The sequence below is a fragment of the Bufo gargarizans genome, chromosome 2 (genome assembly GCF_014858855.1).
Source record: "Bufo gargarizans isolate SCDJY-AF-19 chromosome 2, ASM1485885v1, whole genome shotgun sequence".
Classification (NCBI taxonomy): domain Eukaryota; kingdom Metazoa; phylum Chordata; class Amphibia; order Anura; family Bufonidae; genus Bufo; species Bufo gargarizans.
The window spans coordinates 226,239,634-226,258,542 of NC_058081.1; positions in this window are offsets into that span (position 1 = coordinate 226,239,634).

Below are 18,909 nucleotides of genomic sequence, written 5' to 3' on the forward strand. Positions count from 1 at the left end.
AATACTTTGAACTGTTCACTGAGGACATTCGTTCCCTTGAACGAAAGATGCAAACCATCTTTCTTGTACAGTTCTTTACCATTCCAACGAGTGCTAACATAAGACACAAAGCCAAACCCTTAGTTCAGACACCATTCACCATGCCATACATTGAATTCCTTAATGCGCATCTTCCTGTCATGCTGAAGGTTATGCACAGGCAAAACTGCTGAGAATGAAACAGTTGATGCAATCTCCCGTATATCATTTCCAAGTGTGTGAAAAGCTTCCTTCACCTTTGAAACCTCATTGCAAGCCAGATGGACAATAACATCCACCTCCCTTTCCTGCTTTTCTTGCCTAACAATATTAAGAATACGTCATCTATCCCTGCTAGCGGTAGCACAACACCATTTTCCTCAAACTTCACACCTCTTATTATAGAATCGCCCACCAACAGCTGCTCATTACCTTATCCTTTTTGTCTTTGGCTACAGTCTTGCATACTTTAGGCATGGGAGATGATTGTTCCTCACCACTGTGCCTGAGCCATCCTCTATGTTGCTCTTGCACTCTAAAAGTGCTGCAAATGAATTATGGAGAGCCACAGAGTGTGGGACATGTCTTCTATCAACAACTCTAAGTCTACCAATGATGCCCAGCGGAGAAATTTGCCGCAGAGCTCCGTCACTGCGGCACTTTTACCAACTGGGGGGATGCCGCTCTCTGGCACCGATTCCGGTTGGGACTATCTGACCCTGTGAGAGACTTGTTATTATCTCTACCATCCCGACCATCACTAGATGTGGCAATCCAGCAGGCAATCGACTTTGATTGTCAAATTCGGGAACATTGTCTGGAGCAGGCTTCTTGCCCAGCCTCATCCAGTCCATCTCCAAAACTCACTAAACCGGCTGAGGAACCCATGGAACTGGGGTCTTACCCCTACTAAGAGGGTGCATCGCCAAAACTAGGGTCTTTTCCTATATTGTGGAAGAGTTGGTCACCAGCTAAAGAGATGCCCATTACTCCTGCCGGGAAACGACAAAACCTAGTGGGAATTGAGGAGAACCAACTAGGTGCTCTGCTGCCTCCTCTTAAAAGAAGTCGGCTTCTCATACCCTTTTCTATTGAAAGGCAAGGGAAGGACCATTCCTTTTCTGCCTTACTTGACTCGGGAGCTTCCGGAAATGTTATCGACTCTTCCCTGGTTCGACAGTTACAGATTCCAGTCGTTAAGCTGGAAGCAGCCATTTTCGTCACTGCTGTGGATGGGTCTCCCCTTCAAGAAGGCCGGATGACACCCGGGTTGCAGGTAACGGTGTGGGCAGGTCACTGGGAGGTCTTAAACCTTTAAACCCTGGACATGCCATCCACTCCTGGGATTTTGGGTCTCCCCTGGTTGAGACTTCATAATCCAGTAGTGGTCTGGTGCTACGGACAAATTTGCGAGTGGAGTTTTGATTGCCTTACTAGGTGCATTTGTATGGAGTTGCCACTGGCATCAAAGGAAGTTCTGATTGTGTTGCCTAAACATTATCATCACTTCCAGGACGTGTTACCTCCTCATAGGCCATATGATTGTCCTATTGATTTGTTGCCAGGTACCATGCCACCCAGAGGACATCTGTATAATCTCACTGGGCCTGAGATTCAGACCCAGCGGGATTATATAAAAGAGAACCTTGATAAAGGTTTCATTTGACCATCTACTTCTGCTGCAGGAGTGGGATTCTTCTTTGTGGGGAAGAAAGACGGCAGATTGAAACCCTGTATAGATTTCCATGGCCTCAATCGAATTACGGTGAAAAATCGCTACCCTCTTCCAGTTATTGAGGACTTATTCTCTCAGGTGGCGGGGACCCGAGTCTTCACCAAACTCGATTTGCGGGGTGCATATAATTTGGTACGCATTTGTAAGGGTGACGAGTAGAAGACCACATTTAACACCAGGGATGGGTATTGCATGTATCTAGTAATGCCTTTCGGTCTCTGTAATGCCCCTGCGGTCTTCCAGGAGTTCATTAATGATGTCCTCCGGGATTTCTTGGGTAGATTTGTGGTCGTCTATTTAGACAATATACTAATCTACTGATCAGACCCGCAGACTCACCGGGATCATGTGTGTCAGGTTTTCCATAAGCTGAGGGAAAATCACCTATACGCCAAACTTGATAAGTGCCTGTTTGAGGTGAGAGAATTGCCCTTCCTAGGGTATATTGTCTCTGAACGAGGTTTGGCTCTGAATAGTGTTGAGCGCGAATATTTAAATTACTAATATTTATCGCGAATATCGCAGCTTTGAGAATTCGCGAATATTTAGAATATAGTGCTATATATTCGTTATGTCGAATATTCATCATTTTTTTCCATCTGAAAACATGATTCCTCCCTGCTTCTTGCCTGTGGGCCAATGAGCCATTGGCCCAGAAGCAACTTAGGCAGGGAGGAATCAAAACTTCAGATAGAAAAGAAAATTATGAATATTCTAAGAAACTAATATATAGCACTATATTGAATATAGTGTGTGACATAGCAAGGGGTTTTGTTTGGGAAGGCAGGTATTTTTCTTCCAACATGGGCGGCTGGGGTGATTTACAGCCAGGTGAGATCAAATACCGGCCCGGAGTTTAAGTGCCAGTCTGGGTTTTGGCAGCACCTGGCTGTCCTTCAAATAGGCAGCTGGGCTCAGAATCTGAGTCTCTGTCTTGGGATCTGAAGCATGGTGCTGTGCTGAAGGGTTCAGAGCCACATGAGGGCTGTATGCTGTGAAACAGGCCCCTAAAGCCTGCTGTGAACAGCCGGGGATAAAACAGCTAGAAAGGTGACATTTCTGTTCAATTGACTTTTCATTGTGTGAATTAACACCAAAACCTTAATAAGTCGTTTTTCTTTTGCCTTTTGTGTGAATAACTGACATTTTGATTTACAAACTTGTTTTGCCTCTGTACTGCATCCGTTTACCCTGCCTACCAGAGCAAATCCTCACAAGTGCTATATATTAGTTTTTTAGAATATTCAAATTTTTTTTCCATCTGAAGTCAGGATTCCTCCCTGCTTAAGTTGCTGGTGGGCCAATGACTCATTGGCCCACAAGCAAGAAGCCGGGAGGAATCATTTTTTTAGATGGAAAAAAATGACGAATATTCTAAAAACAAATATATAGCACTATATTCTATAGTGCTATATATTCATTTTTTAGAATATTGGCATTGACGAATATTCAAAAAAACTAATATATAGCACATATTGAATATAGTGCTATATATTTGCTTTTTAGAATATTCGTCATTTTTTTTCCATCTGAAGTCATGATTACTCCCTGCTTAAGTTGCTTGTGGGCCAATGACTGTTCACTTCAGATGGAAAAAAATGCTGAATATTCTAAAAAACTAATATATAGCACTATATTGTATAGTGCTATTTATTCATTTTTAACCCACTTTGCATTACTTGATTTTTTACATAGCAGATTTTTCGGAATCACAAAAGATTTAATTTCGACTACGAATATTCGTGAATATATGATGAATATTCTACCACATATTTACAAAATATCGCAAATTCGAATATTGCCCCTGCCGCTCATCACTAGTTCTGGATTGGCCTCCACCTCAAGACCTGAAGGGATTACAGCGTTGCTTAGGTTTCGTCAACTTCTAACGCAAATTTATTAAGAATTTTTCTGCGGTGGTAGTGCCCCTCACGAACTTCACTAAGAAGGGGGCGAACCCATCTAAGTGGACGATAGAGGCCAGCGAACCCTTTGAGTTTCTGAAGCAGGCTTTCTGCTCCGCTCCAATCCTCATTCATCCAGATACTTCTCGACCTTTTTTCTTTGAGGTTGACGCCTCTGAGGTTGGTGTGGGGGCAGTTCTCTCCCAGTATTCTGGAAATCCTGAGAGGCTTCATTTTTGTGCCATTTTCTCCCAGAAACTCTCACCAGCCGAATGCAATTATGATATCGCTAGAGGGTGCGGAACATCCCATTACGGTTTACACCGACCACAAAAACCTTGAATACATTGAAGGTGCCAAGAGGTTAAATTCTCGTCAAGCTCATTGGGCATTATTTTTCACTCGCTTTGATTTCCGTTTAACTTACAAACTGGGACCCAAAAATGTCAAAGCAGATGCCCTCTCCTGTTGTTTCCCAGAGGTCATTTCGGTACGTGACTCTGAGCCTGAGCCAATTATTCCTGTGAGGTGCGTCATAGCCGCTTTGAACACACCAGATATAATGGAGGATTTGTCTTCTCTTCTTCTGCCTTTTGCATGCAGAGAGCCCTCCTAACAAACCTGAAGGTCAACTGTTTGTGCCTGTAAGCTTCAGGCTCAGAGTCATACAACAGTTGCAAGATTCTAAGTCGGCCTGGCATCTGGGAATAAAAAAGAACATGTCTCTTTGTAAGCATCATGTCTGGTGGCCTAAGATGTTTTTTTTATATTAAAGCCTATATTCAGGTATGTAGTATTTGTGCTCGATGTAAACCGGCCCGGTCCGCTCCCTCTGGTACTTTGCTTCCGCTTCCTATTCTTTCGGCCCCATGGACCCATGGAGGAATGGGCAGATCACCTCCCCTTTGCGGAGGTGGCTTATAACAACTTCGAACATGCCTCTACCAAGATGTCTCTGTTCAGGTGCATGGGGGGCAGGAATCCAAGACTCTCCCCTTTGTTAGGGGCCTCCACTGACTCACCGGTGGCGGACCAATGGTTCCAGGATAGGCAACCCATTTGGTTGTTGGCACGGCAGAATCTTTGTAGCGCGGTGGCACAACAGAAAACATTTGCTGATCGTCATCGCACTGTGGAGCAAGAGTCTAAGGTAGGAGATCCAGTGTGGGTCTCCACCCGGAACATTCCCTTGCGCCAACCGTCTGCCAAACTGGGGCCTAGATTCATTGGTCCATATCCGGTGACACAGAAGATAAATCGGGTGACTTGCAAGGTTGCTTTTCCTCCATTGATTCGAGGAGTGAACATCTTTCATGTTTCACTGCTCAAATCGGCAGCCAAGTCAGCTCCCTTCATTCAAACTTCATCTCCAGTGGAGGTTTGAGGGGAGCCTGAATTCGAAGATAATAAGATTTTGGACTCCCGTTTTGTACAGAGGCCCCTCCAGTATTTAGTGGACTGGAAAGAATTTGGTCCAGAGGAGAGATGGCCCACCAGGTTCATGCGGATGAATTAGTGGCAGCTTTCAACCGTGAGAATCCAGGGAAAGCTGTTTGGAGTCTTCTGAGCCGCCTCCTCGAGGGGGGGGGTAATGTAAGACACTCTCCTGTTTTGCGGTCCACTAGGGCCAGTAATTCTCATGGGGATCGGCCAGCAGGGGACTCCATTGGAGTAGCGGGACAGGTCATGCATGTGCCTGTGGAATCTTTGGTTCCGACTCCTTGTGGGCGGATCTGGTTTCCAGCGTCCACGCCAATGCAATCGCGTATCCATGCTGTGCCGCTTGAGCGTCTGCGTGCACGCTTGAGAGGAGGTTTGCAAAGGTTTATGCGGCCGAACGTACGCGCATCTTATTCGCATCCCGCCGCTGACGGGAAATATACCTGTACATAAACTCTAGTAGATTAGAGGGCAGGCATGGGTTAAGTGGTCAATGACCATCCAAGGCCACACAAGTGTCAGGGATTAGGATATTCAATTGGCCTATGAGGAATAGACACATGGCACTCTATGATTGGCTAGCAGGTGTTTAAGAGGTGATCTCCCTGGCTGGTCAGTGCCCACTGTTTTGACAACCCAGGTGTATGTTGCTGTTCACATTCTTCCAGACTACCTGTGCATGACCTCTGACTTCCTCCATCCATCTCTAGAGACTGCCTGTGGAAAACTTCTATGCGGAACAGTTTGTCTCATGTTGGACCTCGGATCGGACCCTGGAAATGTCTCATCCCTAGGTACTACGTTACATGGACTATTTCTGTGCATATGAACTTTGGCCTGGTCTAGCTGTCCCTTGTAAGTTTTCCTGCAAAAGTTATTATTTGGATTGATAACCTGCATATGATTTCTGGTCTGGACTGCACTTCCGTAATTTAATAAATCCACTATTGTTTAAACTCTGTCTGGTTGTTTGGGGTTCTGCACCATTACAGACAGCAGTGTTATTGCTGTGCTCTCTGCTTTCCTGTGTCATTACATTAGATAGTTAGTTAGTTAGCTTATGTATATAATACAGATAGTTAGTGGGAGATAGTCAGTGTAGGTTAGAAAGTGATATAGCGTAGCTGTCCATACATACATGCTACATACATAGTGCCGATTTCGCAATCGCAAATATATTGGGGCACTCTATCTGCATATAAAGCTATTGTAATGTTCTGCTGTGCCAACCATTTTCTCCAGTCTCAGGAAACTTCTAGCAGCTTGAAAATTTAGCTACAGTGACCCACGTCTGTATTTTGCACGCATTACGCAAATATTACATTGGGGTGTATTTTTACATATACCCATGCTGGGTGAGAGAAATATATCTCTAAAAGTCAAATTTTCCCATTTTTTTTATACAAAGTTGTCATTTTAGAGAGATATTTCTCTCACCCAGCATGGGTATATGTAAAAAGACACCCCAAAACACATTGCCCAACTTCTCCTGAGTACGGCGATACCACATGTGTGACACTTTTTTGCAGCCTAGGTGGGCAAAGGGGCCAAAATTCTAAAGAGCACCTTTTGGATTTCACAGGGCATTTTTTACACATTTGGATTTCAAACTACTTCTCACGCATTAGGGCCCCTAAAATGCCAGGGCAGTATAAATACCCCACAAGTGACCCCATTTTGGAAAGAAGACACCCTAAGGTATTCGCTGATGGGCATAGTGAGTTCATAGAAGTTTTTATTTTTTGTCACAAGTTAGCGGAAAAAGATTATTTTTTTTTTCTTCTTACAAAGTTTTATATTCCACTAACTTGTGACAAAAAATAAAAACTTCCATGAACTCACTATGCCCATCACGAAATACCTTGGGGTGTCTTCTTTCCAAAATGGGGTCACTTGTCGGGTATTCATACTGCCTTGGCATTTTAGGGGCCCTAATGTGTGAGAAGTAGTTTTAAATCCAAATGTGTAAAAAATGCCCTGTGAAATCCTAAAGGTGCTCTTTAGAATTTGGGCCCCTTTGCCCACCTAGGCTGCAAAAAAGTGTCACACGTGTGGTATTGCCGTACTCAGAAGAAGCAGGGCAATATGTTTTGGGGTGTAATTTTACATATACCCATGCTAGGTGAGAGAAATATCTCTCTAAAATTCAACTTTTCCTATTTTTTTTTATACAAAGTTGTCATTTTAGAGAGATATTTTTCTCACCAGCATGGATATATGTAAAAAGACACCCCAAAACACATTGCCAAACTTTTCCTGAGTACGGCGATACCACATGTGTGACACTTTTTTGCAGCCTAGGTGGGAAAAGGGGCCCAAATTCCTTTTAGGAGGGCATTTTTAGACATTTGGATTCCAGACTTCTTCTCATGCTTTAGGGCCCCTAAAATGCCAGGGCAGTATAAATACCCCACAAGTGACCCCATTTTGGAAAGAAGACACCCTAAGGTATTCGCTGATGGGCATAGTGAGTTCATAGAAGTTTTTATTTTTTGTCACAAGTTAGCGGAAAAAGATTATTTTTTATTTTTTTTCTTACAAAGTCTTATATTCCACTAACTTGTGACAAAAAATAAAAACTTCCATGAACTCACTATGCCCATCACGAAATACCTTGGGGTGTCTTCTTTCCAAAATTGGGTCACTTGTGAGGTATTTATACTGCCTTGGCATTTTAGGGGCCCTAATGTGTGAGAAGTAGTTTTAAATCCAAATGTGTAAAAAATGCCCTGTGAAATCCTAAAGGTGCTCTTTAGAATTTGGGCCCCTTTGCCCACCTAGGCTGCAAAAAAGTGTCACACGTGTGGTATCGCCTTCCTCAGAAGAAGCAGGGCAATATGTTTTGGGGTGTAATTTTACATATACCCATGCTAGATGAGAGAAATATCTCTCTAAAATTCAACTTTTCCTATTTTTTTTTTATACAAAGTTGTCATTTTAGAGAGATATTTATCTCACCAGCATGGATATATGTAAAAAGACACGCCAAAACACATTGCCAAACTTTTCCTGAGTACGGCGATACCACATATGTGACACTTTTTTGCAGCCTAGGTGGGAAAGGGGCCCAAATTCCTTTTAGGAGGGCATTTTTAGACATTTGGATTCCAGACTTCTTCTCATGCTTTAGGGCCCCTAAAATGCCAGGGCAGTATAAATACCCGACATGTGACCCCATTTTGGAAAGAAGACAACACCCAAGGTATTTTGTGATGGGCATAGTAAGTTCATGGAAGTTTTTATTTTTTGTCACAAGTTAGTGGAATTTATACTGTAAGAAAAAAAAAACATCATTTTCCGCTAACTTGTGACAAAAAATAAAACTTCTATGAACTCACTATGCCCATTAGCAAATACCTTAGGGTGTCTTCTTTCCAAAATGGGGTCATTTGTGGGGTGTTTGTACTGCCCTGGCATTTGAGGGTCTCCGCAATCATTACCTGTATGGCCAGCATTAGGAGTTTCTGCTATTGAGCATACGGGTAATGAGATTTTTTTTTTTTCGTTCAGCCTCTGGGCTGAAAGAAAAAATGAACGGCACAGATTTCTTCATTCGCATCGATCAATGTGGATGAAAAAATCTCTGCCAAGAAAAAAAAAGGGCATAAAAGCTTCCCAGGACATAAGAGCTCCGCCCAACATCCAAACCCACTCAGCCCGTATGCCCTGATTTCTCCATTCACATCAATCGATGTGGATGAATAAATCATTGCCAGGTTTTTTTGTTTTGTTTTTTATATACAAAGTGTTTGCCAAAGCATATGAACACCGCCCCTCAGCTCATAAGCCTCGGCAAACATATCTTTTTTACTGCAGAGGAGAAATCTCGTCTTGCAGCGCCGCATACACCGACTTTTGTGTAATCTGACAGCAGCGCAATGCTTCTGTCAGAATGCACATCAGTGCTGCAGCTGGTTAATCGGTTGGTCCACCTAGAAGGTAAAAAAATAAATAAATGAAAAAACCAGGCCGCAACGCAATAAATTTATTAACATGAACTTTATAATAACATTTGAACAGAACATTAACTTTTATAAACTTTATTGAACTTTTGGAACAGAACATTAACTTTTTTGCTTACCAGTGATTTTTTTTTTGGGTTTTGCTTTTTTTACCTTTATAGGACAAACCTCTCCTTCCCCATGGGACAATGTGCAAAGCGCAAAGCGCCCGGAGATGTGGCGAAGTACATTATGCACTTTGTCCCAGGTGAAAGGAGAGGTTTGCAGCAGCTCTGTGTGAAAGGGCCCTAAGAGCCCTGTGTGCCTGTCCTGTGTGATGCAATCCCTATGCGAATAGTGTACCTGTGTGTGGTACTTCCGGAAACACTCCCCTAAGCATAGGGCAGGGTGGTACGGGCAGTCAGGACAGAAATAGCGGGTGTCACGCCTTATTCCACTCCTGCTACAGGCACGACATCTTTTTCGGGGTGACGCTTGGGTTGAGGTACCAGCAACGACATTGGGGAAATGTCGCTCGTGTAGATGGATCACTACCCTGGTGGATACAGGAGGTTCGCGATAATCTCTTCCTGAAATTTGAGGAAGGATCCTGTTCTCCCAGCCTTACTGTAAAGAACAAAACTATTATTCAGTGCCAATTGAATTAAATATACAGACACCTTCTTATACCAGCATCTGGTGCGGTGGGACACTAAATAAGGAGCCAACATCTGGTAATTGAAGTCCACCCCTCCCATGAGCAAATTATAGTCGTGGACCGAGAGGGGCTTTTCAATGACACTGGTTGCTCGTTCAATTTGTATTGTCGTGTCTGCGTGAATGGAGGAGAGCATGTAAACGTCACGCTTGTCTCTCCATTTCACCGCGAGCAGTTCTTCGTTCCACAAGGCAGCCCTCTCCCCCCTTGCAAGATGGGTGGTAACGAGCTGTTGGGGGAAGCCCCGGCGACTAGGTCGCGCGGTGCCACAGCAGCCAATCTGTTCTAAAAACAAATGCCTGAAGAGGGGCACACTTGTGTAAGAATTGTCCACATAAAGATGGTACCCCTTGCCGAATAAGGGTGACACCAAGTCCCAGACTGTCTTCCCACTGCTCCCCAGGTAGTCAGCGCAACCGACCGGCTCCAGGGTCAGATCTTTACCCTCATAGACATGAAATTTGTGCGTATAGCCTGTGGCCCTTTCACAGAGCTTATACAATTTGACCCCATACCGGGCGCGCTTGCTTGGGATGTATTGTTTGAAGCCAAGGCGCCCGGTAAAATGTATAAGGGATTCATCTATGCAGATGTTTTTCTCAGGGGTATACAAATCTGCAAATTTGGTGTTAAGGTGGTCTATGAGGGCCCGAATTTTGTGGAGCTGGTCAAAAGCTGGGTGGCCTCTGGGACGAGAGGTGCCGTTGTCACTAAAGTGCAAGAAAAGCAGGATGGTCTCAAATCGTGTCCTGGACATGGCAGCAGAGAACATGGGCATGTGATGAATTGGGTTTGTGGACCAATATGACCGCAATTCATGCTTTTTGTTAGGCCCATGTTGAGGAGAAGGCCCAGAAAAGTTTTAAATTCAGAAACCTTGGACGGGTTTCCACCGGAAAGACTGGGCATAAAAGCTTCCCAGGTTGGCGGCTATAAATTGAGTGGCATACCGATTTATTTCTGCCACAACTAAGTCCAAGAGCTCCGCAGTCAAGAACAGCTAAAAAAAAACAGTGCCGATCTGATCTGAGCTGTCTCAACCCGAACTCCAGACTGGGCGGTGAAAGGGAGAACTAATGGTGTGGCTGAAGTTGGGGGCTGCCAATCAGGGTTTGCCAGCACCTCAGGGACTCTAGGGGCTCTATGGGCCTGTCTGTGCAGTGGCTGCGATGGGGGAACTACTGCACGTGCCACCGTACCAGCTTCAACTGCCCTTCTGGTGCTCGCCACTTCACCATGTTGTACGGCAGTGCTGGTACTAGGTCCAGGATGGGCTGCGCTGCTGGTGTATGCCTCACCACGTAATCCGACAGCGCCAGCCCCACTCTGCTGCCCTTGAAGCGGATCCTGCGCAACCTGTGGTCTAGCAACACGGGGCCGGGTACGCCTGGTGGTATCAGGGACCTCAACCTCATCGTCCGAACTTTGGGTCAGACTGCCACTGCTTTATACAGGTTCGTATTCTGACCTGCTGGATTCGTCAGATGAGGGTTCCCATTCCTCATCCGACTGGGTCAGAAGCCTGTAGGCCTCTTCAGAAGAATACCCCTTATTTGCCATTTGGTCAACTAAATTTAGGGGATATTCCCTGAGACTACCCAAGAAAAAAAGCAAGCCTGTCTTACAAATGGGAGGCTAGCGAAGTACCGGAAGCCGCTGTGATTGATAAAAATTATCAAAACAGTTTTTTTTATCGCCGCAGCGCTTGTGGAGTGATTGTGCAGTGATAAAAAATAACAATTTTGGTCACTGCAGCGGGGTGGGCGTGGGTGAACGCACGTGTGGGCGACTGCTCAGGCCTGATCGGGCAAACACTGGTGACACTAATACTATTATAGATCTGACTGTGATCTGCTGATACGCTAATCAGCGAATCAGTGACTGCGGTGCGGTGGGCTGGGCGCTAACTGACGCTAACTACCTAACAAAGGGGCCTAAACTATCCTAAAACCTAACCGTCAATACTAGTGAAAAAAAAAGTGACAGTTTACACTGATCACTTTTTTCCCTTTCACTAGTGATTGACAGGGGTGATCAAGGGGTTAATTGGGGTGATGGGAGGTGATCTGGGGCTAAGTGTGTGGTGTCTTGTGTACTTACAGTGATCTGTGCTCCTCTGCTGGGACCAACCGACGAAAAGGACCAGCAGAGGAGCACAGAAGCCATTTAACACCTTATATTTATAAATATAAAGTGTTAAATGGCTCTTGATTCGTTTTTTTTTTTAAATCACCAGCCTGCTAGCGATGATTATTGGCTGGCAGGCTGGTGACGAAATACTCCTTGAACTTTTGCCGGCCCGCATTGCGCATGCGTGGGCCGGCTGTGTGCGTAATCTCGCGTCTCGCGAGATGATGCACGGATGCGTCTAGGAGGAATGAATCGACCGCCTCTGGACCGCAATCCTGCGTTAGGCGGTCCGGAGGCGGCTAAATACATTACTTCTGTAACCCAAGATTAGGAGGTTAAGTTAGATATTGACTAAGGATGAGCTAATCAGTTCGGACTGAACCAAGTTTAGTCTGAACTTTGCTATTTTTCGGACGTCAGACAAACTCAAGTCTTCGGAAGGCAGACGAGCCCAAAGTTTGCCCTGATTGGCTCATCCAGGCTGTCAGTCAGCTTGGGAGCCAGTCACTGTTAGATCAGGCAGAGGGGTGCCCGAGCAGAATGAGCAGGGACAGTCAGAAATCAATCAAGCTTATTGCCAGGGAGAGTGAAGGGAAAGGGTTTAATTCCAAAGAATAATTGTGTGTGTTGTGTAGAATAGGGACAAGCAGGGCAGCTGACAGGGAGAGAGATGACAGGAGTGTGGCCGGTTGTATTGGCTATCATAAGTGCAGGTGTTGCAGTGCAGACTTCAAAAGCAGCTGCCTGCAAGCAAATACTTTCATATTTTTCCCCCATTTTTACAGAAATCCTCTTTTTGTGGGGTACAGTTTAATTAAGCAGAATATATAAATGATTACTGCATCAATACCCAAGGTGAAGCAGCAAACTACCTGTGTGTATTAACAAGAAATTTAGCGTCAAGTCTCAATCATCCATTTACATATATTGTTTTAACATGGTTGTAATAAAAACATTTGGGGGGGGGGGGGTCAATTTAATTAAGCAGCAAATATACATGATTACTGCCTGAATACTTAGGGTGTGGTAGCAATCTACCTATGCGTGTTAATGAGAAATTCACCTTCAAGCCTTAATCGTTTATTTCCGTTTATTAAATTTCAACATGGTTGCAATAAAAAAAAAATTGGGGGGATGTAAATTTAAGCTGCATATGTACGTGATTACTGCATCAATACCGACATTTAGTAGTAATAGTTGGCCACCATGATATCCCACAGATAAAAGAGAAATGGAGGGTGAGGACTGATAGAGGGTGATAACGATTTTGTGCTGGACAGGACCTGGGAGCTGCACCAGGGTGCTGAGGAGGAGGCAACATCAGAGGAGGAGTGTGATGGTGGCAGCAATAAAGAACAGAGGCCACATACTGTCACGGCTGAGGATGGGGGAAACCCTCAGCTGTGCGATGCCAAATGATGCTAGGTTGCTAGGCCAGGAGAACAGGATTAGGGAGCAGGTCACCTCCTACAGCATCCCTGACCTGACCCTAACTCCTACCTGCATGGGCCGACCTTGATGGTAGGAGGACCCATGCTCAGGAACCTCGGAGCCCTGACTTACCCTCCGCAGATCCCTGAGCTAGGAGCTGAGTAGACACCCTGTTCCTCCTGGATACGGACGGACAGGGGTCTCAATGGCCAAGCTGCTGGGAAACGAACATGAACCGCCTATGGATATGGCAGGAGGCTGAAAAGTACTTCCACACCTACCTGCCACAGACACACAGACTGGATCCCGTGCGATACAGCAAGTGTCCACACCCAAGCACCAGTGGACACAGCACACACACAAACACACAGGAACCCAGATCCATAGGTGCAAAACATAACAGGGAAAACATCAAGTGGACATAACATAAACTAGAGAATCACAGATAGTTTATACATATCCTTGTGCAAGGTTCATGTCATGGTGGTCACCTGGAACAGCTCTTACAGGCAGAGACAGTTCATGTCTTTCACAGCCCACTGGGGGGTCAATGTTTTTTCTAGCAGTGAAGAGGCAGCACCCCAGTAACGAGGCCAGGTCCTTTTGATCCCCCCACAATTTTGTTGGCCTGGATCCCACACCAGGCACTTATCCGCCTCCTCCTCCATGGACACATTCCTGTCCCCAAGAGCAGCTGGGCACAGAGTGACTCGCATTACCCCTCTTCACTATCACATGTTTCAGGTCAAGCGTTGCCACGCTGTGTTGGAGCTGATCAACCTGGGAGAGAGTAGCCACAACTGTGAGCAATTGCTTAAGTACATCAGGCAGCTGACAATGGACGCAATATCTTGGCCGCACAGTTCCTGGACGAAATAACATATGCTCTCTGCATAGCACACGTCATCAACCTAGTGGTGCAGTGCTTTCTAAATAAGTACACTGGCTTGTGTAAGATGCTGGAAAAGTGCAGGAGAATTTCCAAGCACTTCAGCCACTCTTGTGTGTCAAGGAATGCTCTCCTGGACCTGCAGTGACAGAACAGCCTGCTTCTACACGGCTTAATCCGCAATCTGCCAACTCGTTGGAATTCAACATTAAATATTCTCAAGCTTCTGTATGAGTACCGGAAAGCCGAGAACGATTTTGTCATGCACCTGAAAGCCTCAGCAGCACGGAGCATGTATTATTTTAAGGTCAAGCAGTGACAGCTCATCCGAAATGCCTGTCAGGTGCTGAAGTCCTTCAAAGAGGCCACAAATTTTATAAGCAGGGACAACTGCGGCATGAATGACTTAATCCCTCTCATATTTATCTTAGAATAATCAGACGCTGATGATCAAGCAGCAGGGGACCACAGCGGAAGAAGAGCAGCTTACATATCTTGCTGTCTGCCCTATAGCTGTTGGGGACACACAAAGGGAATATGCCATGGAGGAGTAGGATGACAAAGAGGAGGATGAAGAAGATGAAGATGAGGAGCTGCTACTGCAAGAGGAGGAGGAGTAAGAGGACAATGATGAGGATACCACTGGTCAAGACACCCAATTGTCTCAGTGAGGGGTAGAGCCGGAAAGAAGTGGCTTCTTGGGCACCCTGGCTTGGTTACACAGTGACATGCATATAATTGACATCAAGCATTCTGATGATGATTACTGGATAGCCATGCTTCAGACCCTCGCTACCAGGGCAAAATGAGGAAATGTTTTCCTCTCACAGAAAGGCATGTCTGAAAGAGAGGCCCATCTCCACCCCCACAGAGTCACCCCTCTCCTGCCGCCATGAGTAGCAGAAACTGCAGCAGCCAGTTTAGTCTCTTCAACATGATGGAGCAATTTTTCCATGTGCCAACCCAGGCAGAGGCTAGTCAGCAGCCGACAGCCCCTGCTTCAATGCCCAGGTTTAGGCCTACCTACTCTTTGGCCAGTCATATACCCTGTTCCCTCACCCCATGGATTTCTGGGCAGGCAGACTAGAACATTGGTCCGAACTGGCACAGCACACTCTCTATCTTCTTTCTTGTCTAACCGCCAGTCTCATCTCAGAGAGGGTTTTCAGCACCGCAGGGGGAGTGATAACACCCAAACAGGCCAAGTTGTCCTCTGCAAGTGTCTAAAACATCACTTTTGTCAAAATGAACCAAGATTGTATCCAGGAGGTTATGTTACATTCCAGCTGATTTCGATGAATGGCGGTGTCCCATCTTGCCACTGTTGCTGTCTGTCTGCCTACCATCACGTTCTGCATGGCTGCTGCTATGGCCTGCATAGTACCACTAATGCCACTTTCTGATCATCACGTTCTGTACAACTGCTGCTGTGGCCTGCATCATGCCACTTATGCCACTTTCTAACCATCACATTCTGTGCAGTTGCTGCCACCGCTTCCATCGTGCCACTGCTGTCTTCATGTCAATGCTGCGATTTGCGACCATCATCTTTTATAAGGCTGCTGCTGCATCCATCATGCTGCTGCCTTTCTGCCAATGCTGCTTCAGCTGCTTCTGCTCCTTGCTGTTAATTTCGTCAGGTGCCGCAATTAACGCTGATTGCGGCACCTGTGAGGCAAGGCAGAGGGATACGGAGCTCCGATCGGTTACCATGACAACCGGGACACAGGCCTGCTATGATAAACTCCCTGCTCCTGTGTGCACAAAGCACACAACAGCAGGGAGCATGTGAAAATCCTATTCCCCCTAAGGGCTCATGCACACGACCGCGCTGTCTTTTTAGGTTTGGAACAGGAGGCCATAATGAAAATGCCTATTCTTGTCTACAAAACTGACTATTTTAATTTTTTTTGCGAGGCCACAGAGCAACGGATTTTGAGCAACACATGTGGACAGCACATGGAGTTATGTCCGCATCTTTTGCAGCCTCATTGAAGTGAATGGGTCCGCAATCGAGCCTCAAAATATGCGCATCGGATGCAGATGGAACAGTCATGTGCATGAGCCCTTATAGATCTCTATTAGGGTGAATAGGACAAGGGAGCAAAAGATACCAGGTTCTAGCCCCTTAAGGGGGTTAATAGATATTGAATAAAAAGTTTAAAAATAAATAAACATTAATTCACCCCCCCATTTTTACAAATAAAAAACTAAATATATCAGGTACTGCTTCGTCCAAAAATGTCTGAACTATAATTTTTTTTTAACGGAACAGGGAAAAAAATGAAAAACACATTATTCACTATTTATATCACCTTTCCGCCCAAATATTTTTTATGATGACAGTGATCAAAAAGTCATACGTACCACAAAAATGGTACAAATAAAAACTAAAGTTCGTTCCACAAAAAATAAGCCCTCTTATAACCATGTTATAAGGGAAAATAATAAAATTTACAGAATACTGAACCCAAACCGGAACTTCTGTGAAGAAATCCAGGTTCGGGTCTGGGTACCAAACATGCAGATTTTTCTCACGCGCGTGCAAAACGCATTAAAACGCTTTGCACTTTGCACCCGCATCTTTTCCCGCAAAACACTCGCAACGCCCGTGTGAACCCAGCCTTAGGCCTCTTTAACACAAGACCACTTTAACACGAGCCACTTTAACATGTGACGGATTAGGTCCGGATGCGTTCAGGGTGCGTTCAGTGAAACTCGCACCATTTTGCAAACAAGTTCAGTCAGTTTTGTCTGCGATCGCGTTCAGTGGTTCAGTTTTTTCCGTGCGGGTGCAATACTTTTTTTATGCATTTTTCACGCACATGATAAAAAACTGAAGGTTTCCAAACAACATTTCTTCCATCAGTGAAAAATGCATTGCATCCGCTTCCAGATGCAATGTGTTTTTCACTGAAGACCCAGTCACTTCTATGAGACTAGGGTTGCGTGAAAAACGCAGAATATAGCACACAGACTCATTGAAATGAATGGGTCAGGATTTAATGTGGGTGCAATGCGTTCACGTCACCGTTTAGCCCTAGCCTTAATCATACGTTTCTAGAAGGTATAGCATAGTAACTGCACAATGCAGATTTATAAGAAAATGTTCTCCAGCAGTGTTATTTCATGAGGAATATATTTTTTAAAACAGACATGTCAGGAGACATAAAAAGTCCCAGAGTGGTACAGTATAAGGTATATTAATGTTAATACAAGAATACTGCGTTAATACAAGAATACTGCGTTAATACAAGTATTTGAAACCGGATAGAAAAAACACCCAAATAATGCCTCTCAGGTTAACATGTTCTTAGGTCACTTGATTATATATTATTCAAAGCAAGTGGCTTAAAGACATAGAGTAACTATGCAACATGATATACCTTTACCAGGGCTCACTTGGCACTTACTGTATGAGACTCCTTTAGCTACAAGCACATCAACAATAGTTCTCCTTTATTAGTTTCCAGGATCATGAGTAGGCGCCGGTCTGAATAAATCCTCTGATCTCTATTGTGTGGTTAACCCAACATTTCTACCTAGATTCTTAATTATCCCCATAGTAAAGGCATGGAATTTTCATGAGAGGTTATCTAAAGCAAACACTTAGGCCTCTTTCACACGGGTGTCATGGATTTGGTCCGGATAAGATGCGGGTATGTCGCGAGAAAATTGTGCGATTTTGCTTGCGAGTGTTGTCATTTTTGTATGCGATTGCGTCGCGTTAGGCTGGGTTCACACGGGCGTCATGTTTTGGCTCAGGATTCGTTCCGGCTGCATTGCGGCAAAGCCGCGCGAGTAGGTACCCAATTGCAGTCAGTTTTGACTGCGATTGCGTTCCGTAGTTCAGTCTTTATCACGTGGGTGCAATGCGTTTTGCACGCGCGTGATAAAACACTGAATGTGGTACCCAGACCCTAACTTCTTCACTGAAGTTCAGGTGTGGGTTCGGTATTGTGTAGATGTAATTATTTTCCCTTATCACATGGTAAGGAAATAATAGTATTCTTTAATACAGAATGCCTAGTACAAGGTCAATTGAGGGTTAGAAAATAACTCACTTCCTCCAATTGATCGCGTAGCTGCCAGTCTCCTGTACTTTCTTCAGGACCTGTGGTGACGTCACTGAGCTCATCACATGGTCCAATCACATGGTCCATCACCACGGTGATGGACCATGTAATTGGACCATTTGATGTAAGGTCACCACAGCTCCTTTAGCCGGCGGCTCATGATTAAAGAGGTAAGAAGAGATCGGCAACTACGCGAGGAGGAGGTGAGTACATTTTTTTGATTTTTTAATCCTCAATTGACCTTCTACTATGCATTCTGTATTAAAGAATGCTATTATTCTCCCTTATAAACATGTTATAAGGGAAAATAATACAGTGAATAGACTTTCATCTTAGCAACCATGCGTGAAAATCGCACCGCTTCCGCACTTGCTTGCGGATGCTTGCGATTTTCACGCAGCCCCATTCACTTCTATGGGGCCTGCGTTGCGTGATAAACGCATAATATAGAGCATGCTGCGATTTTCACGCAACGCACAAGTGATGCGTGAAAATCACCTCTCATGTGCACAGCCCCATAGAAGTGAATGGGTCTGGATTCAGTGCGGGTGCAATGCGTTCACCTCACGCATTGCACCCGCACGGAAATCTTACCCATGTGAACTCGCCCGTGTGAATTGCGGTTTT